The 27759-nt window shown below is 49.6% G+C and overlaps 47 non-coding genes across 47 annotated transcripts; all 47 read right to left on the bottom strand.

Moving 5' to 3' along the window:
- Positions 1-4: 4 nt before the first annotated feature.
- On the bottom strand, positions 5-76 carry Trnat-cgu. Its single transcript has one exon. It is a non-coding gene; the product is annotated as a tRNA-Thr (tRNA).
- Positions 77-765: 689 nt separating this feature from the next.
- Trnan-guu lies at positions 766-839 on the bottom strand. The gene has a single exon. It is a non-coding gene; the product is annotated as a tRNA-Asn (tRNA).
- A 333-nt stretch (positions 840-1172) lies between these two features.
- On the bottom strand, positions 1173-1244 carry Trnat-cgu. The gene has a single exon. It is a non-coding gene; the product is annotated as a tRNA-Thr (tRNA).
- A 689-nt stretch (positions 1245-1933) lies between these two features.
- On the bottom strand, positions 1934-2007 carry Trnan-guu. Its single transcript has one exon. It is a non-coding gene; the product is annotated as a tRNA-Asn (tRNA).
- A 333-nt stretch (positions 2008-2340) lies between these two features.
- On the bottom strand, positions 2341-2412 carry Trnat-cgu. The gene has a single exon. It is a non-coding gene; the product is annotated as a tRNA-Thr (tRNA).
- Positions 2413-3101: 689 nt separating this feature from the next.
- Trnan-guu lies at positions 3102-3175 on the bottom strand. Its single transcript has one exon. It is a non-coding gene; the product is annotated as a tRNA-Asn (tRNA).
- Positions 3176-3508: 333 nt separating this feature from the next.
- Positions 3509-3580, bottom strand: Trnat-cgu. The gene has a single exon. It is a non-coding gene; the product is annotated as a tRNA-Thr (tRNA).
- A 689-nt stretch (positions 3581-4269) lies between these two features.
- Trnan-guu lies at positions 4270-4343 on the bottom strand. Its single transcript has one exon. It is a non-coding gene; the product is annotated as a tRNA-Asn (tRNA).
- A 333-nt stretch (positions 4344-4676) lies between these two features.
- Trnat-cgu lies at positions 4677-4748 on the bottom strand. The gene has a single exon. It is a non-coding gene; the product is annotated as a tRNA-Thr (tRNA).
- A 689-nt stretch (positions 4749-5437) lies between these two features.
- On the bottom strand, positions 5438-5511 carry Trnan-guu. Its single transcript has one exon. It is a non-coding gene; the product is annotated as a tRNA-Asn (tRNA).
- A 333-nt stretch (positions 5512-5844) lies between these two features.
- Trnat-cgu lies at positions 5845-5916 on the bottom strand. Its single transcript has one exon. It is a non-coding gene; the product is annotated as a tRNA-Thr (tRNA).
- Positions 5917-6605: 689 nt separating this feature from the next.
- On the bottom strand, positions 6606-6679 carry Trnan-guu. Its single transcript has one exon. It is a non-coding gene; the product is annotated as a tRNA-Asn (tRNA).
- Positions 6680-7012: 333 nt separating this feature from the next.
- On the bottom strand, positions 7013-7084 carry Trnat-cgu. Its single transcript has one exon. It is a non-coding gene; the product is annotated as a tRNA-Thr (tRNA).
- A 689-nt stretch (positions 7085-7773) lies between these two features.
- On the bottom strand, positions 7774-7847 carry Trnan-guu. Its single transcript has one exon. It is a non-coding gene; the product is annotated as a tRNA-Asn (tRNA).
- Positions 7848-8180: 333 nt separating this feature from the next.
- Trnat-cgu lies at positions 8181-8252 on the bottom strand. The gene has a single exon. It is a non-coding gene; the product is annotated as a tRNA-Thr (tRNA).
- A 689-nt stretch (positions 8253-8941) lies between these two features.
- On the bottom strand, positions 8942-9015 carry Trnan-guu. The gene has a single exon. It is a non-coding gene; the product is annotated as a tRNA-Asn (tRNA).
- Positions 9016-9348: 333 nt separating this feature from the next.
- On the bottom strand, positions 9349-9420 carry Trnat-cgu. Its single transcript has one exon. It is a non-coding gene; the product is annotated as a tRNA-Thr (tRNA).
- Positions 9421-10109: 689 nt separating this feature from the next.
- Trnan-guu lies at positions 10110-10183 on the bottom strand. The gene has a single exon. It is a non-coding gene; the product is annotated as a tRNA-Asn (tRNA).
- Positions 10184-10516: 333 nt separating this feature from the next.
- Positions 10517-10588, bottom strand: Trnat-cgu. Its single transcript has one exon. It is a non-coding gene; the product is annotated as a tRNA-Thr (tRNA).
- A 689-nt stretch (positions 10589-11277) lies between these two features.
- Positions 11278-11351, bottom strand: Trnan-guu. Its single transcript has one exon. It is a non-coding gene; the product is annotated as a tRNA-Asn (tRNA).
- A 333-nt stretch (positions 11352-11684) lies between these two features.
- Trnat-cgu lies at positions 11685-11756 on the bottom strand. The gene has a single exon. It is a non-coding gene; the product is annotated as a tRNA-Thr (tRNA).
- Positions 11757-12445: 689 nt separating this feature from the next.
- Positions 12446-12519, bottom strand: Trnan-guu. Its single transcript has one exon. It is a non-coding gene; the product is annotated as a tRNA-Asn (tRNA).
- A 333-nt stretch (positions 12520-12852) lies between these two features.
- On the bottom strand, positions 12853-12924 carry Trnat-cgu. The gene has a single exon. It is a non-coding gene; the product is annotated as a tRNA-Thr (tRNA).
- A 689-nt stretch (positions 12925-13613) lies between these two features.
- Positions 13614-13687, bottom strand: Trnan-guu. The gene has a single exon. It is a non-coding gene; the product is annotated as a tRNA-Asn (tRNA).
- A 333-nt stretch (positions 13688-14020) lies between these two features.
- Trnat-cgu lies at positions 14021-14092 on the bottom strand. Its single transcript has one exon. It is a non-coding gene; the product is annotated as a tRNA-Thr (tRNA).
- A 689-nt stretch (positions 14093-14781) lies between these two features.
- Trnan-guu lies at positions 14782-14855 on the bottom strand. The gene has a single exon. It is a non-coding gene; the product is annotated as a tRNA-Asn (tRNA).
- Positions 14856-15188: 333 nt separating this feature from the next.
- Trnat-cgu lies at positions 15189-15260 on the bottom strand. Its single transcript has one exon. It is a non-coding gene; the product is annotated as a tRNA-Thr (tRNA).
- Positions 15261-15949: 689 nt separating this feature from the next.
- Trnan-guu lies at positions 15950-16023 on the bottom strand. The gene has a single exon. It is a non-coding gene; the product is annotated as a tRNA-Asn (tRNA).
- A 333-nt stretch (positions 16024-16356) lies between these two features.
- Positions 16357-16428, bottom strand: Trnat-cgu. Its single transcript has one exon. It is a non-coding gene; the product is annotated as a tRNA-Thr (tRNA).
- A 689-nt stretch (positions 16429-17117) lies between these two features.
- Positions 17118-17191, bottom strand: Trnan-guu. Its single transcript has one exon. It is a non-coding gene; the product is annotated as a tRNA-Asn (tRNA).
- A 333-nt stretch (positions 17192-17524) lies between these two features.
- Trnat-cgu lies at positions 17525-17596 on the bottom strand. The gene has a single exon. It is a non-coding gene; the product is annotated as a tRNA-Thr (tRNA).
- Positions 17597-18285: 689 nt separating this feature from the next.
- On the bottom strand, positions 18286-18359 carry Trnan-guu. Its single transcript has one exon. It is a non-coding gene; the product is annotated as a tRNA-Asn (tRNA).
- A 333-nt stretch (positions 18360-18692) lies between these two features.
- On the bottom strand, positions 18693-18764 carry Trnat-cgu. The gene has a single exon. It is a non-coding gene; the product is annotated as a tRNA-Thr (tRNA).
- Positions 18765-19688: 924 nt separating this feature from the next.
- Trnan-guu lies at positions 19689-19762 on the bottom strand. The gene has a single exon. It is a non-coding gene; the product is annotated as a tRNA-Asn (tRNA).
- Positions 19763-20095: 333 nt separating this feature from the next.
- Trnat-cgu lies at positions 20096-20167 on the bottom strand. The gene has a single exon. It is a non-coding gene; the product is annotated as a tRNA-Thr (tRNA).
- Positions 20168-20856: 689 nt separating this feature from the next.
- Trnan-guu lies at positions 20857-20930 on the bottom strand. The gene has a single exon. It is a non-coding gene; the product is annotated as a tRNA-Asn (tRNA).
- A 333-nt stretch (positions 20931-21263) lies between these two features.
- Positions 21264-21335, bottom strand: Trnat-cgu. Its single transcript has one exon. It is a non-coding gene; the product is annotated as a tRNA-Thr (tRNA).
- A 689-nt stretch (positions 21336-22024) lies between these two features.
- Positions 22025-22098, bottom strand: Trnan-guu. Its single transcript has one exon. It is a non-coding gene; the product is annotated as a tRNA-Asn (tRNA).
- Positions 22099-22431: 333 nt separating this feature from the next.
- Trnat-cgu lies at positions 22432-22503 on the bottom strand. Its single transcript has one exon. It is a non-coding gene; the product is annotated as a tRNA-Thr (tRNA).
- Positions 22504-23192: 689 nt separating this feature from the next.
- On the bottom strand, positions 23193-23266 carry Trnan-guu. Its single transcript has one exon. It is a non-coding gene; the product is annotated as a tRNA-Asn (tRNA).
- Positions 23267-23599: 333 nt separating this feature from the next.
- Positions 23600-23671, bottom strand: Trnat-cgu. Its single transcript has one exon. It is a non-coding gene; the product is annotated as a tRNA-Thr (tRNA).
- A 689-nt stretch (positions 23672-24360) lies between these two features.
- Trnan-guu lies at positions 24361-24434 on the bottom strand. Its single transcript has one exon. It is a non-coding gene; the product is annotated as a tRNA-Asn (tRNA).
- A 333-nt stretch (positions 24435-24767) lies between these two features.
- Positions 24768-24839, bottom strand: Trnat-cgu. The gene has a single exon. It is a non-coding gene; the product is annotated as a tRNA-Thr (tRNA).
- A 689-nt stretch (positions 24840-25528) lies between these two features.
- On the bottom strand, positions 25529-25602 carry Trnan-guu. Its single transcript has one exon. It is a non-coding gene; the product is annotated as a tRNA-Asn (tRNA).
- Positions 25603-25935: 333 nt separating this feature from the next.
- Trnat-cgu lies at positions 25936-26007 on the bottom strand. Its single transcript has one exon. It is a non-coding gene; the product is annotated as a tRNA-Thr (tRNA).
- Positions 26008-26696: 689 nt separating this feature from the next.
- Positions 26697-26770, bottom strand: Trnan-guu. The gene has a single exon. It is a non-coding gene; the product is annotated as a tRNA-Asn (tRNA).
- Positions 26771-27103: 333 nt separating this feature from the next.
- On the bottom strand, positions 27104-27175 carry Trnat-cgu. Its single transcript has one exon. It is a non-coding gene; the product is annotated as a tRNA-Thr (tRNA).
- Between the last annotated feature and the right edge of the window lie 584 nt (positions 27176-27759).

Genomic DNA, 27759 nt, shown 5'->3' with positions numbered 1-27759 from the left:
TGAATGCCTTCTGTGAGGTTCGAACTCACGACACCTGGTTTACGAGACCAGTGCTCTACCACTGAGCTAAGAAGGCGGCAGCTTGGCGTTTGTGAGCTGTCTCCGAATTGTCACTTCATCATACTGAATCTTGCAACCCTTGACCAGATATCGGATTTGGCACACCGCTGCTGCTGGGGGTGTCCACATTGCCGTTTTCCAAATCTCTTGACTGTTTCGCCCTTACGATCGACGACGAGCGTCGGGCCACCAAGGGTTTGCCGTCTGCACAATCTTGACCTAGTGCACAGCTTGTGGGATAGCGTGGCTCGACTGTGAATTGCGCCTTTCGGCTCCTCTCTCTGGCTACAGTGCGCTGTTGTCCACAGTGGCACTGGCGTTGCCCATGGGGCTGCATGTAAGGCGACTGCACGTCGCTCGGCCAACAGCGGCCTACTGCAGACCGACACTTAAGAGACACCAAATACAAATCGACATCGAGAGACAGGCCCTGTCATATGGCACTCGCGACGAATACCCTGAAATTGAATGTAAATAATACGTCTTTTGTAGTGGGCGTCGCTCTACTGCAGTGTCACACATGACGAATAAATAGGAAAACAGTAGAACGTCTGTGTAGGGCCATGTTTTTACCTACAGTGTCACTTGGCTGAATGTGTATAAGGCTCTGTGGCATCACTCAAACACAGCCAAATTGTCACACTAGCTGTGTATCTCTAACAAAGTTGACGTATGTCCTCACGTAGGTGCCAGTTAAAACGATTTCGCCCCCAGGTGGGCTCGAACCACCAACCTTTCGGTTAACAGCCGAACGCGCTATCCGATTGCGCCACGAAGGCCTCGACTTTGGCTCACTTGTGCTCTGTATATCAAACTAATTCGTATACCTTCTGCAGGAATCTCGCAGAATGGTAGCATCTGCTTACGCCTCTTCACATGGATAACGTGCATGCACACTGTAGCGAGGCTCATAAACGAATGACATCGCCAAGCATGACATTATACTACAAAATGCAAACAAACCACTGTTCTGCCTATGCATTCAGAAAAACTCTGAGGCCAATGGAATACTTGTCATGGGTTGTAGAACATCCCTCTCATTCAGTGTACTGCCTTGTGTTAGATGCTGCTCGAGATAGCTCTGCTCCTTGCAGGAAGGTAAAAAAAATGAATGCCTTCTGTGAGGTTCGAACTCACGACACCTGGTTTACGAGACCAGTGCTCTACCACTGAGCTAAGAAGGCGGCAGCTTGGCGTTTGTGAGCTGTCTCCGAATTGTCACTTCATCATACTGAATCTTGCAACCCTTGACCAGATATCGGATTTGGCACACCGCTGCTGCTGGGGGTGTCCACATTGCCGTTTTCCAAATCTCTTGACTGTTTCGCCCTTACGATCGACGACGAGCGTCGGGCCACCAAGGGTTTGCCGTCTGCACAATCTTGACCTAGTGCACAGCTTGTGGGATAGCGTGGCTCGACTGTGAATTGCGCCTTTCGGCTCCTCTCTCTGGCTACAGTGCGCTGTTGTCCACAGTGGCACTGGCGTTGCCCATGGGGCTGCATGTAAGGCGACTGCACGTCGCTCGGCCAACAGCGGCCTACTGCAGACCGACACTTAAGAGACACCAAATACAAATCGACATCGAGAGACAGGCCCTGTCATATGGCACTCGCGACGAATACCCTGAAATTGAATGTAAATAATACGTCTTTTGTAGTGGGCGTCGCTCTACTGCAGTGTCACACATGACGAATAAATAGGAAAACAGTAGAACGTCTGTGTAGGGCCATGTTTTTACCTACAGTGTCACTTGGCTGAATGTGTATAAGGCTCTGTGGCATCACTCAAACACAGCCAAATTGTCACACTAGCTGTGTATCTCTAACAAAGTTGACGTATGTCCTCACGTAGGTGCCAGTTAAAACGATTTCGCCCCCAGGTGGGCTCGAACCACCAACCTTTCGGTTAACAGCCGAACGCGCTATCCGATTGCGCCACGGAGGCCTCGACTTTGGCTCACTTGTGCTCTGTATATCAAACTAATTCGTATACCTTCTGCAGGAATCTCGCAGAATGGTAGCATCTGCTTACGCCTCTTCACATGGATAACGTGCATGCACACTGTAGCGAGGCTCATAAACGAATGACATCGCCAAGCATGACATTATACTACAAAATGCAAACAAACCACTGTTCTGCCTATGCATTCAGAAAAACTCTGAGGCCAATGGAATACTTGTCATGGGTTGTAGAACATCCCTCTCATTCAGTGTACTGCCTTGTGTTAGATGCTGCTCGAGATAGCTCCGCTCCTTGAAGGAAGGTAAAAAAAATGAATGCCTTCTGTGAGGTTCGAACTCACAACCCCTGGTTTACGAGACCAGTGCTCTACCACTGAGCTAAGAAGGCGGCAGCTTTGCGTTTGTGAGCTGTCTCCGAATTGTCACTTCATCATACTGAATCTTGCAACCCTTGACCAGATATCGGATTTGGCACACCGCTGCTGCTGGGGGTGTCCACATTGCCGTTTTCCAAATCTCTTGACTGTTTCGCCCTTACGATCGACGACGAGCGTCGGGCCACCAAGGGTTTGCCGTCTGCACAATCTTGACCTAGTGCACAGCTTGTGGGATAGCGTGGCTCGACTGTGAATTGCGCCTTTCGGCTCCTCTCTCTGGCTACAGTGCGCTGTTGTCCACAGTGGCACTGGCGTTGCCCATGGGGCTGCATGTAAGGCGACTGCACGTCGCTCGGCCAACAGCGGCCTACTGCAGACCGACACTTAAGAGACACCAAATACAAATCGACATCGAGAGACAGGCCCTGTCATATGGCACTCGCGACGAATACCCTGAAATTGAATGTAAATAATACGTCTTTTGTAGTGGGCGTCGCTCTACTGCAGTGTCACACATGACGAATAAATAGGAAAACAGTAGAACGTCTGTGTAGGGCCATGTTTTTACCTACAGTGTCACTTGGCTGAATGTGTATAAGGCTCTGTGGCATCACTCAAACACAGCCAAATTGTCACACTAGCTGTGTATCTCTAACAAAGTTGACGTATGTCCTCACGTAGGTGCCAGTTAAAACGATTTCGCCCCCAGGTGGGCTCGAACCACCAACCTTTCGGTTAACAGCCGAACGCGCTATCCGATTGCGCCACGGAGGCCTCGACTTTGGCTCACTTGTGCTCTGTATATCAAACTAATTCGTATACCTTCTGCAGGAATCTCGCAGAATGGTAGCATCTGCTTACGCCTCTTCACATGGATAACGTGCATGCACACTGTAGCGAGGCTCATAAACGAATGACATCGCCAAGCATGACATTATACTACAAAATGCAAACAAACCACTGTTCTGCCTATGCATTCAGAAAAACTCTGAGGCCAATGGAATACTTGTCATGGGTTGTAGAACATCCCTCTCATTCAGTGTACTGCCTTGTGTTAGATGCTGCTCGAGATAGCTCCGCTCCTTGAAGGAAGGTAAAAAAAATGAATGCCTTCTGTGAGGTTCGAACTCACAACCCCTGGTTTACGAGACCAGTGCTCTACCACTGAGCTAAGAAGGCGGCAGCTTTGCGTTTGTGAGCTGTCTCCGAATTGTCACTTCATCATACTGAATCTTGCAACCCTTGACCAGATATCGGATTTGGCACACCGCTGCTGCTGGGGGTGTCCACATTGCCGTTTTCCAAATCTCTTGACTGTTTCGCCCTTACGATCGACGACGAGCGTCGGGCCACCAAGGGTTTGCCGTCTGCACAATCTTGACCTAGTGCACAGCTTGTGGGATAGCGTGGCTCGACTGTGAATTGCGCCTTTCGGCTCCTCTCTCTGGCTACAGTGCGCTGTTGTCCACAGTGGCACTGGCGTTGCCCATGGGGCTGCATGTAAGGCGACTGCACGTCGCTCGGCCAACAGCGGCCTACTGCAGACCGACACTTAAGAGACACCAAATACAAATCGACATCGAGAGACAGGCCCTGTCATATGGCACTCGCGACGTATACCCTGAAATTGAATGTAAATAATACGTCTTTCGCAGTGGGCGTCGCTCTACTGCAGTGTCACACATGACGAATAAATAGGAAAACAGTAGAACGTCTGTGTAGGGCCATGTTTTTACCTACAGTGTCACTTGGCTGAATGTGTATAAGGCTCTGTGGCATCACTCAAACACAGCCAAATTGTCACACTAGCTGTGTATCTCTAACAAAGTTGACGTATGTCCTCACGTAGGTGCCAGTTAAAACGATTTCGCCCCCAGGTGGGCTCGAACCACCAACCTTTCGGTTAACAGCCGAACGCGCTATCCGATTGCGCCACGAAGGCCTCGACTTTGGCTCACTTGTGCTCTGTATATCAAACTAATTCGTATACCTTCTGCAGGAATCTCGCAGAATGGTAGCATCTGCTTACGCCTCTTCACATGGATAACGTGCATGCACACTGTAGCGAGGCTCATAAACGAATGACATCGCCAAGCATGACATTATACTACAAAATGCAAACAAACCACTGTTCTGCCTATGCATTCAGAAAAACTCTGAGGCCAATGGAATACTTGTCATGGGTTGTAGAACATCCCTCTCATTCAGTGTACTGCCTTGTGTTAGATGCTGCTCGAGATAGCTCTGCTCCTTGCAGGAAGGTAAAAAAAATGAATGCCTTCTGTGAGGTTCGAACTCACGACACCTGGTTTACGAGACCAGTGCTCTACCACTGAGCTAAGAAGGCGGCAGCTTGGCGTTTGTGAGCTGTCTCCGAATTGTCACTTCATCATACTGAATCTTGCAACCCTTGACCAGATATCGGATTTGGCACACCGCTGCTGCTGGGGGTGTCCACATTGCCGTTTTCCAAATCTCTTGACTGTTTCGCCCTTACGATCGACGACGAGCGTCGGGCCACCAAGGGTTTGCCGTCTGCACAATCTTGACCTAGTGCACAGCTTGTGGGATAGCGTGGCTCGACTGTGAATTGCGCCTTTCGGCTCCTCTCTCTGGCTACAGTGCGCTGTTGTCCACAGTGGCACTGGCGTTGCCCATGGGGCTGCATGTAAGGCGACTGCACGTCGCTCGGCCAACAGCGGCCTACTGCAGACCGACACTTAAGAGACACCAAATACAAATCGACATCGAGAGACAGGCCCTGTCATATGGCACTCGCGACGAATACCCTGAAATTGAATGTAAATAATACGTCTTTTGTAGTGGGCGTCGCTCTACTGCAGTGTCACACATGACGAATAAATAGGAAAACAGTAGAACGTCTGTGTAGGGCCATGTTTTTACCTACAGTGTCACTTGGCTGAATGTGTATAAGGCTCTGTGGCATCACTCAAACACAGCCAAATTGTCACACTAGCTGTGTATCTCTAACAAAGTTGACGTATGTCCTCACGTAGGTGCCAGTTAAAACGATTTCGCCCCCAGGTGGGCTCGAACCACCAACCTTTCGGTTAACAGCCGAACGCGCTATCCGATTGCGCCACGGAGGCCTCGACTTTGGCTCACTTGTGCTCTGTATATCAAACTAATTCGTATACCTTCTGCAGGAATCTCGCAGAATGGTAGCATCTGCTTACGCCTCTTCACATGGATAACGTGCATGCACACTGTAGCGAGGCTCATAAACGAATGACATCGCCAAGCATGACATTATACTACAAAATGCAAACAAACCACTGTTCTGCCTATGCATTCAGAAAAACTCTGAGGCCAATGGAATACTTGTCATGGGTTGTAGAACATCCCTCTCATTCAGTGTACTGCCTTGTGTTAGATGCTGCTCGAGATAGCTCCGCTCCTTGAAGGAAGGTAAAAAAAATGAATGCCTTCTGTGAGGTTCGAACTCACAACCCCTGGTTTACGAGACCAGTGCTCTACCACTGAGCTAAGAAGGCGGCAGCTTTGCGTTTGTGAGCTGTCTCCGAATTGTCACTTCATCATACTGAATCTTGCAACCCTTGACCAGATATCGGATTTGGCACACCGCTGCTGCTGGGGGTGTCCACATTGCCGTTTTCCAAATCTCTTGACTGTTTCGCCCTTACGATCGACGACGAGCGTCGGGCCACCAAGGGTTTGCCGTCTGCACAATCTTGACCTAGTGCACAGCTTGTGGGATAGCGTGGCTCGACTGTGAATTGCGCCTTTCGGCTCCTCTCTCTGGCTACAGTGCGCTGTTGTCCACAGTGGCACTGGCGTTGCCCATGGGGCTGCATGTAAGGCGACTGCACGTCGCTCGGCCAACAGCGGCCTACTGCAGACCGACACTTAAGAGACACCAAATACAAATCGACATCGAGAGACAGGCCCTGTCATATGGCACTCGCGACGAATACCCTGAAATTGAATGTAAATAATACGTCTTTTGTAGTGGGCGTCGCTCTACTGCAGTGTCACACATGACGAATAAATAGGAAAACAGTAGAACGTCTGTGTAGGGCCATGTTTTTACCTACAGTGTCACTTGGCTGAATGTGTATAAGGCTCTGTGGCATCACTCAAACACAGCCAAATTGTCACACTAGCTGTGTATCTCTAACAAAGTTGACGTATGTCCTCACGTAGGTGCCAGTTAAAACGATTTCGCCCCCAGGTGGGCTCGAACCACCAACCTTTCGGTTAACAGCCGAACGCGCTATCCGATTGCGCCACGGAGGCCTCGACTTTGGCTCACTTGTGCTCTGTATATCAAACTAATTCGTATACCTTCTGCAGGAATCTCGCAGAATGGTAGCATCTGCTTACGCCTCTTCACATGGATAACGTGCATGCACACTGTAGCGAGGCTCATAAACGAATGACATCGCCAAGCATGACATTATACTACAAAATGCAAACAAACCACTGTTCTGCCTATGCATTCAGAAAAACTCTGAGGCCAATGGAATACTTGTCATGGGTTGTAGAACATCCCTCTCATTCAGTGTACTGCCTTGTGTTAGATGCTGCTCGAGATAGCTCCGCTCCTTGAAGGAAGGTAAAAAAAATGAATGCCTTCTGTGAGGTTCGAACTCACGACACCTGGTTTACGAGACCAGTGCTCTACCACTGAGCTAAGAAGGCGGCAGCTTGGCGTTTGTGAGCTGTCTCCGAATTGTCACTTCATCATACTGAATCTTGCAACCCTTGACCAGATATCGGATTTGGCACACCGCTGCTGCTGGGGGTGTCCACATTGCCGTTTTCCAAATCTCTTGACTGTTTCGCCCTTACGATCGACGACGAGCGTCGGGCCACCAAGGGTTTGCCGTCTGCACAATCTTGACCTAGTGCACAGCTTGTGGGATAGCGTGGCTCGACTGTGAATTGCGCCTTTCGGCTCCTCTCTCTGGCTACAGTGCGCTGTTGTCCACAGTGGCACTGGCGTTGCCCATGGGGCTGCATGTAAGGCGACTGCACGTCGCTCGGCCAACAGCGGCCTACTGCAGACCGACACTTAAGAGACACCAAATACAAATCGACATCGAGAGACAGGCCCTGTCATATGGCACTCGCGACGAATACCCTGAAATTGAATGTAAATAATACGTCTTTTGTAGTGGGCGTCGCTCTACTGCAGTGTCACACATGACGAATAAATAGGAAAACAGTAGAACGTCTGTGTAGGGCCATGTTTTTACCTACAGTGTCACTTGGCTGAATGTGTATAAGGCTCTGTGGCATCACTCAAACACAGCCAAATTGTCACACTAGCTGTGTATCTCTAACAAAGTTGACGTATGTCCTCACGTAGGTGCCAGTTAAAACGATTTCGCCCCCAGGTGGGCTCGAACCACCAACCTTTCGGTTAACAGCCGAACGCGCTATCCGATTGCGCCACGAAGGCCTCGACTTTGGCTCACTTGTGCTCTGTATATCAAACTAATTCGTATACCTTCTGCAGGAATCTCGCAGAATGGTAGCATCTGCTTACGCCTCTTCACATGGATAACGTGCATGCACACTGTAGCGAGGCTCATAAACGAATGACATCGCCAAGCATGACATTATACTACAAAATGCAAACAAACCACTGTTCTGCCTATGCATTCAGAAAAACTCTGAGGCCAATGGAATACTTGTCATGGGTTGTAGAACATCCCTCTCATTCAGTGTACTGCCTTGTGTTAGATGCTGCTCGAGATAGCTCTGCTCCTTGCAGGAAGGTAAAAAAAATGAATGCCTTCTGTGAGGTTCGAACTCACGACACCTGGTTTACGAGACCAGTGCTCTACCACTGAGCTAAGAAGGCGGCAGCTTGGCGTTTGTGAGCTGTCTCCGAATTGTCACTTCATCATACTGAATCTTGCAACCCTTGACCAGATATCGGATTTGGCACACCGCTGCTGCTGGGGGTGTCCACATTGCCGTTTTCCAAATCTCTTGACTGTTTCGCCCTTACGATCGACGACGAGCGTCGGGCCACCAAGGGTTTGCCGTCTGCACAATCTTGACCTAGTGCACAGCTTGTGGGATAGCGTGGCTCGACTGTGAATTGCGCCTTTCGGCTCCTCTCTCTGGCTACAGTGCGCTGTTGTCCACAGTGGCACTGGCGTTGCCCATGGGGCTGCATGTAAGGCGACTGCACGTCGCTCGGCCAACAGCGGCCTACTGCAGACCGACACTTAAGAGACACCAAATACAAATCGACATCGAGAGACAGGCCCTGTCATATGGCACTCGCGACGAATACCCTGAAATTGAATGTAAATAATACGTCTTTTGTAGTGGGCGTCGCTCTACTGCAGTGTCACACATGACGAATAAATAGGAAAACAGTAGAACGTCTGTGTAGGGCCATGTTTTTACCTACAGTGTCACTTGGCTGAATGTGTATAAGGCTCTGTGGCATCACTCAAACACAGCCAAATTGTCACACTAGCTGTGTATCTCTAACAAAGTTGACGTATGTCCTCACGTAGGTGCCAGTTAAAACGATTTCGCCCCCAGGTGGGCTCGAACCACCAACCTTTCGGTTAACAGCCGAACGCGCTATCCGATTGCGCCACGGAGGCCTCGACTTTGGCTCACTTGTGCTCTGTATATCAAACTAATTCGTATACCTTCTGCAGGAATCTCGCAGAATGGTAGCATCTGCTTACGCCTCTTCACATGGATAACGTGCATGCACACTGTAGCGAGGCTCATAAACGAATGACATCGCCAAGCATGACATTATACTACAAAATGCAAACAAACCACTGTTCTGCCTATGCATTCAGAAAAACTCTGAGGCCAATGGAATACTTGTCATGGGTTGTAGAACATCCCTCTCATTCAGTGTACTGCCTTGTGTTAGATGCTGCTCGAGATAGCTCCGCTCCTTGAAGGAAGGTAAAAAAAATGAATGCCTTCTGTGAGGTTCGAACTCACAACCCCTGGTTTACGAGACCAGTGCTCTACCACTGAGCTAAGAAGGCGGCAGCTTTGCGTTTGTGAGCTGTCTCCGAATTGTCACTTCATCATACTGAATCTTGCAACCCTTGACCAGATATCGGATTTGGCACACCGCTGCTGCTGGGGGTGTCCACATTGCCGTTTTCCAAATCTCTTGACTGTTTCGCCCTTACGATCGACGACGAGCGTCGGGCCACCAAGGGTTTGCCGTCTGCACAATCTTGACCTAGTGCACAGCTTGTGGGATAGCGTGGCTCGACTGTGAATTGCGCCTTTCGGCTCCTCTCTCTGGCTACAGTGCGCTGTTGTCCACAGTGGCACTGGCGTTGCCCATGGGGCTGCATGTAAGGCGACTGCACGTCGCTCGGCCAACAGCGGCCTACTGCAGACCGACACTTAAGAGACACCAAATACAAATCGACATCGAGAGACAGGCCCTGTCATATGGCACTCGCGACGAATACCCTGAAATTGAATGTAAATAATACGTCTTTTGTAGTGGGCGTCGCTCTACTGCAGTGTCACACATGACGAATAAATAGGAAAACAGTAGAACGTCTGTGTAGGGCCATGTTTTTACCTACAGTGTCACTTGGCTGAATGTGTATAAGGCTCTGTGGCATCACTCAAACACAGCCAAATTGTCACACTAGCTGTGTATCTCTAACAAAGTTGACGTATGTCCTCACGTAGGTGCCAGTTAAAACGATTTCGCCCCCAGGTGGGCTCGAACCACCAACCTTTCGGTTAACAGCCGAACGCGCTATCCGATTGCGCCACGAAGGCCTCGACTTTGGCTCACTTGTGCTCTGTATATCAAAGTAATTCGTATACCTTCTGCAGGAATCTCGCAGAATGGTAGCATCTGCTTACGCCTCTTCACATGGATAACGTGCATGCACACTGTAGCGAGGCTCATAAACGAATGACATCGCCAAGCATGACATTATACTACAAAATGCAAACAAACCACTGTTCTGCCTATGCATTCAGAAAAACTCTGAGGCCAATGGAATACTTGTCATGGGTTGTAGAACATCCCTCTCATTCAGTGTACTGCCTTGTGTTAGATGCTGCTCGAGATAGCTCCGCTCCTTGAAGGAAGGTAAAAAAAATGAATGCCTTCTGTGAGGTTCGAACTCACAACCCCTGGTTTACGAGACCAGTGCTCTACCACTGAGCTAAGAAGGCGGCAGCTTTGCGTTTGTGAGCTGTCTCCGAATTGTCACTTCATCATACTGAATCTTGCAACCCTTGACCAGATATCGGATTTGGCACACCGCTGCTGCTGGGGGTGTCCACATTGCCGTTTTCCAAATCTCTTGACTGTTTCGCCCTTACGATCGACGACGAGCGTCGGGCCACCAAGGGTTTGCCGTCTGCACAATCTTGACCTAGTGCACAGCTTGTGGGATAGCGTGGCTCGACTGTGAATTGCGCCTTTCGGCTCCTCTCTCTGGCTACAGTGCGCTGTTGTCCACAGTGGCACTGGCGTTGCCCATGGGGCTGCATGTAAGGCGACTGCACGTCGCTCGGCCAACAGCGGCCTACTGCAGACCGACACTTAAGAGACACCAAATACAAATCGACATCGAGAGACAGGCCCTGTCATATGGCACTCGCGACGTATACCCTGAAATTGAATGTAAATAATACGTCTTTCGCAGTGGGCGTCGCTCTACTGCAGTGTCACACATGACGAATAAATAGGAAAACAGTAGAACGTCTGTGTAGGGCCATGTTTTTACCTACAGTGTCACTTGGCTGAATGTGTATAAGGCTCTGTGGCATCACTCAAACACAGCCAAATTGTCACACTAGCTGTGAATCTCTAACAAAGTTGACGTATGTCCTCACGTAGGTGCCAGTTAAAACGATTTCGCCCCCAGGTGGGCTCGAACCACCAACCTTTCGGTTAACAGCCGAACGCGCTATCCGATTGCGCCACGGAGGCCTCGACTTTGGCTCACTTGTGCTCTGTATATCAAACTAATTCGTATACCTTCTGCAGGAATCTCGCAGAATGGTAGCATCTGCTTACGCCTCTTCACATGGATAACGTGCATGCACACTGTAGCGAGGCTCATAAACGAATGACATCGCCAAGCATGACATTATACTACAAAATGCAAACAAACCACTGTTCTGCCTATGCATTCAGAAAAACTCTGAGGCCAATGGAATACTTGTCATGGGTTGTAGAACATCCCTCTCATTCAGTGTACTGCCTTGTGTTAGATGCTGCTCGAGATAGCTCCGCTCCTTGAAGGAAGGTAAAAAAAATGAATGCCTTCTGTGAGGTTCGAACTCACAACCCCTGGTTTACGAGACCAGTGCTCTACCACTGAGCTAAGAAGGCGGCAGCTTTGCGTTTGTGAGCTGTCTCCGAATTGTCACTTCATCATACTGAATCTTGCAACCCTTGACCAGATATCGGATTTGGCACACCGCTGCTGCTGGGGGTGTCCACATTGCCGTTTTCCAAATCTCTTGACTGTTTCGCCCTTACGATCGACGACGAGCGTCGGGCCACCAAGGGTTTGCCGTCTGCACAATCTTGACCTAGTGCACAGCTTGTGGGATAGCGTGGCTCGACTGTGAATTGCGCCTTTCGGCTCCTCTCTCTGGCTACAGTGCGCTGTTGTCCACAGTGGCACTGGCGTTGCCCATGGGGCTGCATGTAAGGCGACTGCACGTCGCTCGGCCAACAGCGGCCTACTGCAGACCGACACTTAAGAGACACCAAATACAAATCGACATCGAGAGACAGGCCCTGTCATATGGCACTCGCGACGTATACCCTGAAATTGAATGTAAATAATACGTCTTTCGCAGTGGGCGTCGCTCTACTGCAGTGTCACACATGACGAATAAATAGGAAAACAGTAGAACGTCTGTGTAGGGCCATGTTTTTACCTACAGTGTCACTTGGCTGAATGTGTATAAGGCTCTGTGGCATCACTCAAACACAGCCAAATTGTCACACTAGCTGTGAATCTCTAACAAAGTTGACGTATGTCCTCACGTAGGTGCCAGTTAAAACGATTTCGCCCCCAGGTGGGCTCGAACCACCAACCTTTCGGTTAACAGCCGAACGCGCTATCCGATTGCGCCACGAAGGCCTCGACTTTGGCTCACTTGTGCTCTGTATATCAAACTAATTCGTATACCTTCTGCAGGAATCTCGCAGAATGGTAGCATCTGCTTACGCCTCTTCACATGGATAACGTGCATGCACACTGTAGCGAGGCTCATAAACGAATGACATCGCCAAGCATGACATTATACTACAAAATGCAAACAAACCACTGTTCTGCCTATGCATTCAGAAAAACTCTGAGGCCAATGGAATACTTGTCATGGGTTGTAGAACATCCCTCTCATTCAGTGTACTGCCTTGTGTTAGATGCTGCTCGAGATAGCTCTGCTCCTTGCAGGAAGGTAAAAAAAATGAATGCCTTCTGTGAGGTTCGAACTCACGACACCTGGTTTACGAGACCAGTGCTCTACCACTGAGCTAAGAAGGCGGCACCTTGGCGTTTGTGAGCTGTCTCCGAATTGTCACTTCATCATACTGAATCTTGCAACCCTTGACCAGATATCGGATTTGGCACACCGCTGCTGCTGGGGGTGTCCACATTGCCGTTTTCCAAATCTCTTGACTGTTTCGCCCTTACGATCGACGACGAGCGTCGGGCCACCAAGGGTTTGCCGTCTGCACAATCTTGACCTAGTGCACAGCTTGTGGGATAGCGTGGCTCGACTGTGAATTGCGCCTTTCGGCTCCTCTCTCTGGCTACAGTGCGCTGTTGTCCACAGTGGCACTGGCGTTGCCCATGGTGCTGCATGTAAGGCGACTGCACGTCGCTCGGCCAACAGCGGCCTACTGCAGACCGACACTTAAGAGACACCAAATACAAATCGACATCGAGAGACAGGCCCTGTCATATGGCACTCGCGACGTATACCCTGAAATTGAATGTAAATAATACGTCTTTCGCAGTGGGCGTCGCTCTACTGCAGTGTCACACATGACGAATAAATAGGAAAACAGTAGAACGTCTGTGTAGGGCCATGTTTTTACCTACAGTGTCACTTGGCTGAATGTGTATAAGGCTCTGTGGCATCACTCAAACACAGCCAAATTGTCACACTAGCTGTGAATCTCTAACAAAGTTGACGTATGTCCTCACGTAGGTGCCAGTTAAAACGATTTCGCCCCCAGGTGGGCTCGAACCACCAACCTTTCGGTTAACAGCCGAACGCGCTATCCGATTGCGCCACGGAGGCCTCGACTTTGGCTCACTTGTGCTCTGTATATCAAACTAATTCGTATACCTTCTGCAGGAATCTCGCAGAATGGTAGCATCTGCTTACGCCTCTTCACATGGATAACGTGCATGCACACTGTAGCGAGGCTCATAAACGAATGACATCGCCAAGCATGACATTATACTACAAAATGCAAACAAACCACTGTTCTGCCTATGCATTCAGAAAAACTCTGAGGCCAATGGAATACTTGTCATGGGTTGTAGAACATCCCTCTCATTCAGTGTACTGCCTTGTGTTAGATGCTGCTCGAGATAGCTCCGCTCCTTGAAGGAAGGTAAAAAAAATGAATGCCTTCTGTGAGGTTCGAACTCACAACCCCTGGTTTACGAGACCAGTGCTCTACCACTGAGCTAAGAAGGCGGCAGCTTTGCGTTTGTGAGCTGTCTCCGAATTGTCACTTCATCATACTGAATCTTGCAACCCTTGACCAGATATCGGATTTGGCACACCGCTGCTGCTGGGGGTGTCCACATTGCCGTTTTCCAAATCTCTTGACTGTTTCGCCCTTACGATCGACGACGAGCGTCGGGCCACCAAGGGTTTGCCGTCTGCACAATCTTGACCTAGTGCACAGCTTGTGGGATAGCGTGGCTCGACTGTGAATTGCGCCTTTCGGCTCCTCTCTCTGGCTACAGTGCGCTGTTGTCCACAGTGGCACTGGCGTTGCCCATGGGGCTGCATGTAAGGCGACTGCACGTCGCTCGGCCAACAGCGGCCTACTGCAGACCGACACTTAAGAGACACCAAATACAAATCGACATCGAGAGACAGGCCCTGTCATATGGCACTCGCGACGTATACCCTGAAATTGAATGTAAATAATACGTCTTTCGCAGTGGGCGTCGCTCTACTGCAGTGTCACACATGACGAATAAATAGGAAAACAGTAGAACGTCTGTGTAGGGCCATGTTTTTACCTACAGTGTCACTTGGCTGAATGTGTATAAGGCTCTGTGGCATCACTCAAACACAGCCAAATTGTCACACTAGCTGTGAATCTCTAACAAAGTTGACGTATGTCCTCACGTAGGTGCCAGTTAAAACGATTTCGCCCCCAGGTGGGCTCGAACCACCAACCTTTCGGTTAACAGCCGAACGCGCTATCCGATTGCGCCACGGAGGCCTCGACTTTGGCTCACTTGTGCTCTGTATATCAAACTAATTCGTATACCTTCTGCAGGAATCTCGCAGAATGGTAGCATCTGCTTACGCCTCTTCACATGGATAACGTGCATGCACACTGTAGCGAGGCTCATAAACGAATGACATCGCCAAGCATGACATTATACTACAAAATGCAAACAAACCACTGTTCTGCCTATGCATTCAGAAAAACTCTGAGGCCAATGGAATACTTGTCATGGGTTGTAGAACATCCCTCTCATTCAGTGTACTGCCTTGTGTTAGATGCTGCTCGAGATAGCTCCGCTCCTTGAAGGAAGGTAAAAAAAATGAATGCCTTCTGTGAGGTTCGAACTCACAACCCCTGGTTTACGAGACCAGTGCTCTACCACTGAGCTAAGAAGGCGGCAGCTTTGCGTTTGTGAGCTGTCTCCGAATTGTCACTTCATCATACTGAATCTTGCAACCCTTGACCAGATATCGGATTTGGCACACCGCTGCTGCTGGGGGTGTCCACATTGCCGTTTTCCAAATCTCTTGACTGTTTCGCCCTTACGATCGACGACGAGCGTCGGGCCACCAAGGGTTTGCCGTCTGCACAATCTTGACCTAGTGCACAGCTTGTGGGATAGCGTGGCTCGACTGTGAATTGCGCCTTTCGGCTCCTCTCTCTGGCTACAGTGCGCTGTTGTCCACAGTGGCACTGGCGTTGCCCATGGGGCTGCATGTAAGGCGACTGCACGTCGCTCGGCCAACAGCGGCCTACTGCAGACCGACACTTAAGAGACACCAAATACAAATCGACATCGAGAGACAGGCCCTGTCATATGGCACTCGCGACGTATACCCTGAAATTGAATGTAAATAATACGTCTTTCGCAGTGGGCGTCGCTCTACTGCAGTGTCACACATGACGAATAAATAGGAAAACAGTAGAACGTCTGTGTAGGGCCATGTTTTTACCTACAGTGTCACTTGGCTGAATGTGTATAAGGCTCTGTGGCATCACTCAAACACAGCCAAATTGTCACACTAGCTGTGAATCTCTAACAAAGTTGACGTATGTCCTCACGTAGGTGCCAGTTAAAACGATTTCGCCCCCAGGTGGGCTCGAACCACCAACCTTTCGGTTAACAGCCGAACGCGCTATCCGATTGCGCCACGGAGGCCTCGACTTTGGCTCACTTGTGCTCTGTATATCAAACTAATTCGTATACCTTCTGCAGGAATCTCGCAGAATGGTAGCATCTGCTTACGCCTCTTCACATGGATAACGTGCATGCACACTGTAGCGAGGCTCATAAACGAATGACATCGCCAAGCATGACATTATACTACAAAATGCAAACAAACTACTGTTCTGCCTATGCATTCAGAAAAACTCTGAGGCCAATGGAATACTTGTCATGGGTTGTAGAACATCCCTCTCATTCAGTGTACTGCCTTGTGTTAGATGCTGCTCGAGATAGCTCCGCTCCTTGCAGGAAGGTAAAAAAAATGAATGCCTTCTGTGAGGTTCGAACTCACGACACCTGGTTTACGAGACCAGTGCTCTACCACTGAGCTAAGAAGGCGGCAGCTTGGCGTTTGTGAGCTGTCTCCGAATTGTCACTTCATCATACTGAATCTTGCAACCCTTGACCAGATATCGGATTTGGCACACCGCTGCTGCTGGGGGTGTCCACATTGCCGTTTTCCAAATCTCTTGACTGTTTCGCCCTTACGATCGACGACGAGCGTCGGGCCACCAAGGGTTTGCCGTCTGCACAATCTTGACCTAGTGCACAGCTTGTGGGATAGCGTGGCTCGACTGTGAATTGCGCCTTTCGGCTCCTCTCTCTGGCTACAGTGCGCTGTTGTCCACAGTGGCACTGGCGTTGCCCGTGGGGCTGCATGTAAGGCGACTGCACGTCGCTCGGCCAACAGCGGCCTACTGCAGACCGACACTTAAGAGACACCAAATACAAATCGACATCGAGAGACAGGCCCTGTCATATGGCACTCGCGACGTATACCCTGAAATTGAATGTAAATAATACGTCTTTCGCAGTGGGCGTCGCTCTACTGCAGTGTCACACATGACGAATAAATAGGAAAACAGTAGAACGTCTGTGTAGGGCCATGTTTTTACCTACAGTGTCACTTGGCTGAATGTGTATAAGGCTCTGTGGCATCACTCAAACACAGCCAAATTGTCACACTAGCTGTGAATCTCTAACAAAGTTGACGTATGTCCTCACGTAGGTGCCAGTTAAAACGATTTCGCCCCCAGGTGGGCTCGAACCACCAACCTTTCGGTTAACAGCCGAACGCGCTATCCGATTGCGCCACGGAGGCCTCGACTTTGGCTCACTTGTGCTCTGTATATCAAACTAATTCGTATACCTTCTGCAGGAATCTCGCAGAATGGTAGCATCTGCTTACGCCTCTTCACATGGATAACGTGCATGCACACTGTAGCGAGGCTCATAAACGAATGACATCGCCAAGCATGACATTATACTACAAAATGCAAACAAACTACTGTTCTGCCTATGCATTCAGAAAAACTCTGAGGCCAATGGAATACTTGTCATGGGTTGTAGAACATCCCTCTCATTCAGTGTACTGCCTTGTGTTAGATGCTGCTCGAGATAGCTCCGCTCCTTGCAGGAAGGTAAAAAAAATGAATGCCTTCTGTGAGGTTCGAACTCACGACACCTGGTTTACGAGACCAGTGCTCTACCACTGAGCTAAGAAGGCGGCAGCTTGGCGTTTGTGAGCTGTCTCCGAATTGTCACTTCATCATACTGAATCTTGCAACCCTTGACCAGATATCGGATTTGGCACACCGCTGCTGCTGGGGGTGTCCACATTGCCGTTTTCCAAATCTCTTGACTGTTTCGCCCTTACGATCGACGACGAGCGTCGGGCCACCAAGGGTTTGCCGTCTGCACAATCTTGACCTAGTGCACAGCTTGTGGGATAGCGTGGCTCGACTGTGAATTGCGCCTTTCGGCTCCTCTCTCTGGCTACAGTGCGCTGTTGTCCACAGTGGCACTGGCGTTGCCCATGGGGCTGCATGTAAGGCGACTGCACGTCGCTCGGCCAACAGCGGCCTACTGCAGACCGACACTTAAGAGACACCAAATACAAATCGACATCGAGAGACAGGCCCTGTCATATGGCACTCGCGACGAATACCCTGAAATTGAATGTAAATAATACGTCTTTTGTAGTGGGCGTCGCTCTACTGCAGTGTCACACATGACGAATAAATAGGAAAACAGTAGAACGTCTGTGTAGGGCCATGTTTTTACCTACAGTGTCACTTGGCTGAATGTGTATAAGGCTCTGTGGCATCACTCAAACACAGCCAAATTGTCACACTAGCTGTGTATCTCTAACAAAGTTGACGTATGTCCTCACGTAGGTGCCAGTTAAAACGATTTCGCCCCCAGGTGGGCTCGAACCACCAACCTTTCGGTTAACAGCCGAACGCGCTATCCGATTGCGCCACGGAGGCCTCGACTTTGGCTCACTTGTGCTCTGTATATCAAACTAATTCGTATACCTTCTGCAGGAATCTCGCAGAATGGTAGCATCTGCTTACGCCTCTTCACATGGATAACGTGCATGCACACTGTAGCGAGGCTCATAAACGAATGACATCGCCAAGCATGACATTATACTACAAAATGCAAACAAACCACTGTTCTGCCTATGCATTCAGAAAAACTCTGAGGCCAATGGAATACTTGTCATGGGTTGTAGAACATCCCTCTCATTCAGTGTACTGCCTTGTGTTAGATGCTGCTCGAGATAGCTCTGCTCCTTGCAGGAAGGTAAAAAAAATGAATGCCTTCTGTGAGGATCGAACTCACGACACCTGGTTTACGAGACCAGTGCTCTACCACTGAGCTAAGAAGGCGGCAGCTTGGCGTTTGTGAGCTGTCTCCGAATTGTCACTTCATCATACTGAATCTTGCAACCCTTGACCAGATATCGGATTTGGCACACCGCTGCTGCTGGGGGTGTCCACATTGCCGTTTTCCAAATCTCTTGACTGTTTCGCCCTTACGATCGACGACGAGCGTCGGGCCACCAAGGGTTTGCCGTCTGCACAATCTTGACCTAGTGCACAGCTTGTGGGATAGCGTGGCTCGACTGTGAATTGCGCCTTTCGGCTCCTCTCTCTGGCTACAGTGCGCTGTTGTCCACAGTGGCACTGGCGTTGCCCATGGGGCTGCATGTAAGGCGACTGCACGTCGCTCGGCCAACAGCGGCCTACTGCAGACCGACACTTAAGAGACACCAAATACAAATCGACATCGAGAGACAGGCCCTGTCATATGGCACTCGCGACGAATACCCTGAAATTGAATGTAAATAATACGTCTTTTGTAGTGGGCGTCGCTCTACTGCAGTGTCACACATGACGAATAAATAGGAAAACAGTAGAACGTCTGTGTAGGGCCATGTTTTTACCTACATCCCTGCACGTCGCTCGGCCAACAGCGGCCTACTGCAGACCGACACTTAAGAGACACCAAATACAAATCGACATCGAGAGACAGGCCCTGTCATATGGCACTCGCGACGAATACCCTGAAATTGAATGTAAATAATACGTCTTTTGTAGTGGGCGTCGCTCTACTGCAGTGTCACACATGACGAATAAATAGGAAAACAGTAGAACGTCTGTGTAGGGCCATGTTTTTACCTACAGTGTCACTTGGCTGAATGTGTATAAGGCTCTGTGGCATCACTCAAACACAGCCAAATTGTCACACTAGCTGTGTATCTCTAACAAAGTTGACGTATGTCCTCACGTAGGTGCCAGTTAAAACGATTTCGCCCCCAGGTGGGCTCGAACCACCAACCTTTCGGTTAACAGCCGAACGCGCTATCCGATTGCGCCACGGAGGCCTCGACTTTGGCTCACTTGTGTTCTGTATATCAAACTAATTCGTATACCTTCTGCAGGAATCTCGCAGAATGGTAGCATCTGCTTACGCCTCTTCACATGGATAACGTGCATGCACACTGTAGCGAGGCTCATAAACGAATGACATCGCCAAGCATGACATTATACTACAAAATGCAAACAAACCACTGTTCTGCCTATGCATTCAGAAAAACTCTGAGGCCAATGGAATACTTGTCATGGGTTGTAGAACATCCCTCTCATTCAGTGTACTGCCTTGTGTTAGATGCTGCTCGAGATAGCTCCGCTCCTTGAAGGAAGGTAAAAAAAATGAATGCCTTCTGTGAGGTTCGAACTCACAACCCCTGGTTTACGAGACCAGTGCTCTACCACTGAGCTAAGAAGGCGGCAGCTTTGCGTTTGTGAGCTGTCTCCCAATTGTCACTTCATCATACTGAATCTTGCAACCCTTGACCAGATATCGGATTTGGCACACCGCTGCTGCTGGGGGTGTCCACATTGCCGTTTTCCAAATCTCTTGACTGTTTCGCCCTTACGATCGACGACGAGCGTCGGGCCACCAAGGGTTTGCCGTCTGCACAATCTTGACCTAGTGCACAGCTTGTGGGATAGCGTGGCTCGACTGTGAATTGCGCCTTTCGGCTCCTCTCTCTGGCTACAGTGCGCTGTTGTCCACAGTGGCACTGGCGTTGCCCATGGGGCTGCATGTAAGGCGACTGCACGTCGCTCGGCCAACAGCGGCCTACTGCAGACCGACACTTAAGAGACACCAAATACAAATCGACATCGAGAGACAGGCCCTGTCATATGGCACTCGCGACGAATACCCTGAAATTGAATGTAAATAATACGTCTTTTGTAGTGGGCGTCGCTCTACTGCAGTGTCACACATGACGAATAAATTGGAAAACAGTAGAACGTCTGTGTAGGGCCATGTTTTTACCTACAGTGTCACTTGGCTGAATGTGTATAAGGCTCTGTGGCATCACTCAAACACAGCCAAATTGTCACACTAGCTGTGTATCTCTAACAAAGTTGACGTATGTCCTCACGTAGGTGCCAGTTAAAACGATTTCGCCCCCAGGTGGGCTCGAACCACCAACCTTTCGGTTAACAGCCGAACGCGCTATCCGATTGCGCCACGGAGGCCTCGACTTTGGCTCACTTGTGCTCTGTATATCAAACTAATTCGTATACCTTCTGCAGGAATCTCGCAGAATGGTAGCATCTGCTTACCCCTCTTCACATGGATAACGTGCATGCACACTGTAGCGAGGCTCATAAACGAATGACATCGCCAAGCATGACATTATACTACAAAATGCAAACAAACCACTGTTCTGCCTATGCATTCAGAAAAACTCTGAGGCCAATGGAATACTTGTCATGGGTTGTAGAACATCCCTCTCATTCAGTGTACTGCCTTGTGTTAGATGCTGCTCGAGATAGCTCCGCTCCTTGAAGGAAGGTAAAAAAAATGAATGCCTTCTGTGAGGTTCGAACTCACAACCCCTGGTTTACGAGACCAGTGCTCTACCACTGAGCTAAGAAGGCGGCAGCTTTGCGTTTGTGAGCTGTCTCCGAATTGTCACTTCATCATACTGAATCTTGCAACCCTTGACCAGATATCGGATTTGGCACACCGCTGCTGCTGGGGGTGTCCACATTGCCGTTTTCCAAATCTCTTGACTGTTTCGCCCTTACGATCGACGACGAGCGTCGGGCCACCAAGGGTTTGCCGTCTGCACAATCTTGACCTAGTGCACAGCTTGTGGGATAGCGTGGCTCGACTGTGAATTGCGCCTTTCGGCTCCTCTCTCTGGCTACAGTGCGCTGTTGTCCACAGTGGCACTGGCGTTGCCCATGGGGCTGCATGTAAGGCGACTGCACGTCGCTCGGCCAACAGCGGCCTACTGCAGACCGACACTTAAGAGACACCAAATACAAATCGACATCGAGAGACAGGCCCTGTCATATGGCACTCGCGACGTATACCCTGAAATTGAATGTAAATAATACGTCTTTCGCAGTGGGCGTCGCTCTACTGCAGTGTCACACATGACGAATAAATAGGAAAACAGTAGAACGTCTGTGTAGGGCCATGTTTTTACCTACAGTGTCACTTGGCTGAATGTGTATAAGGCTCTGTGGCATCACTCAAACACAGCCAAATTGTCACACTAGCTGTGAATCTCTAACAAAGTTGACGTATGTCCTCACGTAGGTGCCAGTTAAAACGATTTCGCCCCCAGGTGGGCTCAAACCACCAACCTTTCGGTTAACAGCCGAACGCGCTATCCGATTGCGCCACGGAGGCCTCGACTTTGGCTCACTTGTGCTCTGTATATCAAACTAATTCGTATACCTTCTGCAGGAATCTCGCAGAATGGTAGCATCTGCTTACGCCTCTTCACATGGATAACGTGCATGCACACTGTAGCGAGGCTCATAAACGAATGACATCGCCAAGCATGACATTATACTACAAAATGCAAACAAACTACTGTTCTGCCTATGCATTCAGAAAAACTCTGAGGCCAATGGAATACTTGTCATGGGTTGTAGAACATCCCTCTCATTCAGTGTACTGTCTTGTGTTAGATGCTGCTCGAGATAGCTCCGCTCCTTGCAGGAAGGTAAAAAAAATGAATGCCTTCTGTGAGGTTCGAACTCACGACACCTGGTTTACGAGACCAGTGCTCTACCACTGAGCTAAGAAGGCGGCAGCTTGGCGTTTGTGAGCTGTCTCCGAATTGTCACTTCATCATACTGAATCTTGCAACCCTTGACCAGATATCGGATTTGGCACACCGCTGCTGCTGGGGGTGTCCACATTGCCGTTTTCCAAATCTCTTGACTGTTTCGCCCTTACGATCGACGACGAGCGTCGGGCCACCAAGGGTTTGCCGTCTGCACAATCTTGACCTAGTGCACAGCTTGTGGGATAGCGTGGCTCGACTGTGAATTGCGCCTTTCGGCTCCTCTCTCTGGCTACAGTGCGCTGTTGTCCACAGTGGCACTGGCGTTGCCCATGGGGCTGCATGTAAGGCGACTGCACGTCGCTCGGCCAACAGCGGCCTACTGCAGACCGACACTTAAGAGACACCAAATACAAATCGACATCGAGAGACAGGCCCTGTCATATGGCACTCGCGACGAATACCCTGAAATTGAATGTAAATAATACGTCTTTTGTAGTGGGCGTCGCTCTACTGCAGTGTCACACATGACGAATAAATAGGAAAACAGTAGAACGTCTGTGTAGGGCCATGTTTTTACCTACAGTGTCACTTGGCTGAATGTGTATAAGGCTCTGTGGCATCACTCAAACACAGCCAAATTGTCACACTAGCTATGTATCTCTAACAAAGTTGACGTATGTCCTCACGTAGGTGCCAGTTAAAACGATTTCGCCCCCAGGTGGGCTCGAACAACCAACCTTTCGGTTAACAGCCGAACGCGCTATCCGATTGCGCCACGGAGGCCTCGACTTTGGCTCACTTGTGCTCTGTATATCAAACTAATTCGTATACCTTCTGCAGGAATCTCGCAGAATGGTAGCATCTGCTTACGCCTCTTCACATGGATAACGTGCATGCACACTGTAGCGAGGCTCATAAACGAATGACATCGCCAAGCATGACATTATACTACAAAATGCAAACAAACCACTGTTCTGCCTATGCATTCAGAAAAACTCTGAGGCCAATGGAATACTTGTCATGGGTTGTAGAACATCCCTCTCATTCAGTGTACTGCCTTGTGTTAGATGCTGCTCGAGATAGCTGCGCTCCCTGCAGGAAGGTAAAAAAAATGAATGCCTTCTGTGAGGTTCGAACTCACGACCCCTGGTTTACGAGACCAGTGCTCTACCACGGAGCTAAGAAGGCGGCAGCTTTGCGTTTGTGAGCTGTCTCCGAATTGTCACTTCATCATACTGAATCTTGCAACCCTTGACCAGATATCGGATTTGGCACACCGCTGCTGCTGGGGGTGTCCACATTGCCGTTTTCCAAATCTCTTGACTGTTTCGCCCTTACGATCGACGACGAGCGTCGGGCCACCAAGGGTTTGCCGTCTGCACAATCTTGACCTAGTGCACAGCTTGTGGGATAGCGTGGCTCGACTGTGAATTGCGCCTTTCGGCTCCTCTCTCTGGCTACAGTGCGCTGTTGTCCACAGTGGCACTGGCGTTGCCCATGGGGCTGCATGTAAGGCGACTGCACGTCGCTCGGCCAACAGCGGCCTACTGCAGACCGACACTTAAGAGACACCAAATACAAATCGACATCGAGAGACAGGCCCTGTCATATGGCACTCGCGACGTATACCCTGAAATTGAATGTAAATAATACGTCTTTCGCAGTGGGCGTCGCTCTACTGCTGTGTCACACATGACGAATAAATAGGAAAACAGTAGAACGTCTGTGTAGGGCCATGTTTTTACCTACAGCGTCACTTGGCTGAATGTGTATAAGGCTCTGTGGCATCACTCAAACACAGCCAAATTGTCACACTAGCTGTGAATCTCTAACAAAGTTGACGTATGTCCTCACGTAGGTGCCAGTTAAAACGATTTCGCCCCCAGGTGGGCTCGAACCACCAACCTTTCGGTTAACAGCCGAACGCGCTATCCGATTGCGCCACGGAGGCCTCGACTTTGGCTCACTTGTGCTCTATATATCAAACTAATTCGTATACCTTCTGCAGGAATCTCGCAGAATGGTAGCATCTGCTTACGCCTCTTCACATGGATAACGTGCATGCACACTGTAGCGAGGCTCATAAACGAATGACATCGCCAAGCATGACATTATACTACAAAATGCAAACAAACTACTGTTCTGCCTATGCATTCAGAAAAACTCTGAGGCCAATGGAATACTTGTCATGGGTTGTAGAACATCCCTCTCATTCAGTGTACTGCCTTGTGTTAGATGCTGCTCGAGATAGCTCCGCTCCTTGCAGGAAGGTAAAAAAAATGAATGCCTTCTGTGAGGTTCGAACTCACGACACCTGGTTTACGAGACCAGTGCTCTACCACTGAGCTAAGAAGGCGGCAGCTTGGCGTTTGTGAGCTGTCTCCGAATTGTCACTTCATCATACTGAATCTTGCAACCCTTGACCAGATATCGGATTTGGCACACCGCTGCTGCTGGGGGTGTCCACATTGCCGTTTTCCAAATCTCTTGACTGTTTCGCCCTTACGATCGACGACGAGCGTCGGGCCACCAAGGGTTTGCCGTCTGCACAATCTTGACCTAGTGCACAGCTTGTGGGATAGCGTGGCTCGACTGTGAATTGCGCCTTTCGGCTCCTCTCTCTGGCTACAGTGCGCTGTTGTCCACAGTGGCACTGGCGTTGCCCATGGGGCTGCATGTAAGGCGACTGCACGTCGCTCGGCCAACAGCGGCCTACTGCAGACCGACACTTAAGAGACACCAAATACAAATCGACATCGAGAGACAGGCCCTGTCATATGGCACTCGCGACGAATACCCTGAAATTGAATGTAAATAATACGTCTTTTGTAGTGGGCGTCGCTCTACTGCAGTGTCACACATGACGAATAAATAGGAAAACAGTAGAACGTCTGTGTAGGGCCATGTTTTTACCTACAGTGTCACTTGGCTGAATGTGTATAAGGCTCTGTGGCATCACTCAAACACAGCCAAATTGTCACACTAGCTGTGTATCTCTAACAAAGTTGACGTATGTCCTCACGTAGGTGCCAGTTAAAACGATTTCGCCCCCAGGTGGGCTCGAACCACCAACCTTTCGGTTAACAGCCGAACGCGCTATCCGATTGCGCCACGGAGGCCTCGACTTTGGCTCACTTGTGCTCTGTATATCAAACTAATTCGTATACCTTCTGCAGGAATCTCGCAGAATGGTAGCATCTGCTTACGCCTCTTCACATGGATAACGTGCATGCACACTGTAGCGAGGCTCATAAACGAATGACATCGCCAAGCATGACATTATACTACAAAATGCAAACAAACCACTGTTCTGCCTATGCATTCAGAAAAACTCTGAGGCCAATGGAATACTTGTCATGGGTTGTAGAACATCCCTCTCATTCAGTGTACTGCCTTGTGTTAGATGCTGCTCGAGATAGCTCCGCTCCTTGAAGGAAGGTAAAAAAAATGAATGCCTTCTGTGAGGTTCGAACTCACAACCCCTGGTTTACGAGACCAGTGCTCTACCACTGAGCTAAGAAGGCGGCAGCTTTGCGTTTGTGAGCTGTCTCCGAATTGTCACTTCATCATACTGAATCTTGCAACCCTTGACCAGATATCGGATTTGGCACACCGCTGCTGCTGGGGGTGTCCACATTGCCGTTTTCCAAATCTCTTGACTGTTTCGCCCTTACGATCGACGACGAGCGTCGGGCCACCAAGGGTTTGCCGTCTGCACAATCTTGACCTAGTGCACAGCTTGCGGGATAGCGTGGCTCGACTGTGAATTGCGCCTTTCGGCTCCTCTCTCTGGCTACAGTATGCTGTTGTCCACAGTGGCGCTGGCGTTGCCCATGGGGCTTCATGTAAGGCGACTGCACGTCGCTCGGCCAACAGCGGCCTACTGCAGACCGACACTTAAGAGACACCAAATACAAATCGACATCGAGAGACAGGCCCTGTCATATGGCACTCGCGACGAATACCCTGAAATTGAATGTAAATAATACGTCTTTTGTAGTGGGCGTCGCTCTACTGCAGTGTCACACATGACGAATAAATAGGAAAACAGTAGAACGTCTGTGTAGGGCCATGTTTTTACCTACAGTGTCACTTGGCTGAATGTGTATAAGGCTCTGTGGCATCACTCAAACACAGCCAAATTGTCACACTAGCTGTGTATCTCTAACAAAGTTGACGTATGTCCTCACGTAGGTGCCAGTTAAAACGATTTCGCCCCCGGGTGGGCTCGAACCACCAACCTTTCGGTTAACAGCCGAACGCGCTATCCGATTGCGCCACGGAGGCCTCGACTTTGGCTCACTTGTGCTCTGTATATCAAACTAATTCGTATACCTTCTGCAGGAATCTCGCAGAATGGTAGCATCTGCTTACGCCTCTTCACATGGATAACGTGCATGCACACTGTAGCGAGGCTCATAAACGAATGACATCGCCAAGCATGACATTATACTACAAAATGCAAACAAACCACTGTTCTGCCTATGCATTCAGAAAAACTCTGAGGCCAATGGAATACTTGTCATGGGTTGTAGAACATCCCTCTCATTCAGTGTACTGCCTTGTGTTAGATGCTGCTCGAGATAGCTCCGCTCCTTGAAGGAAGGTAAAAAAAATGAATGCCTTCTGTGAGGTTCGAACTCACAACCCCTGGTTTACGAGACCAGTGCTCTACCACTGAGCTAAGAAGGCGGCAGCTTTGCGTTTGCGAGCTGTCTCCGAATTGTCACTTCATCATACTGAATCTTGCAACCCTTGACCAGATATCGGATTTGGCACACCGCTGCTGCTGGGGGTGTCCACATTGCCGTTTTCCAAATCTCTTGACTGTTTCGCCCTTACGATCGACGACGAGCGTCGGGCCACCAAGGGTTTGCCGTCTGCACAATCTTGACCTAGTGCACAGCTTGTGGGATAGCGTGGCTCGACTGTGAATTGCGCCTTTCGGCTCCTCTCTCTGGCTACAGTGCGCTGTTGTCCACAGTGGCACTGGCGTTGCCCATGGGGCTGCATGTAAGGCGACTGCACGTCGCTCGGCCAACAGCGGCCTACTGCAGACCGACACTTAAGAGACACCAAATACAAATCGACATCGAGAGACAGGCCCTGTCATATGGCACTCGCGACGAATACCCTGAAATTGAATGTAAATAATACGTCTTTTGTAGTGGGCGTCGCTCTACTGCAGTGTCACACATGACGAATAAATAGGAAAACAGTAGAACGTCTGTGTAGGGCCATGTTTTTACCTACAGTGTCACTTGGCTGAATGTGTA

The sequence above is a fragment of the Schistocerca piceifrons genome, chromosome 5 (assembly GCF_021461385.2).
Source record: "Schistocerca piceifrons isolate TAMUIC-IGC-003096 chromosome 5, iqSchPice1.1, whole genome shotgun sequence".
NCBI classification, from domain to species: domain Eukaryota; kingdom Metazoa; phylum Arthropoda; class Insecta; order Orthoptera; family Acrididae; genus Schistocerca; species Schistocerca piceifrons.
The sequence above is the reverse complement of the archived record's forward strand: the minus strand, read 5'-3'. Positions and strand labels throughout refer to the sequence as shown.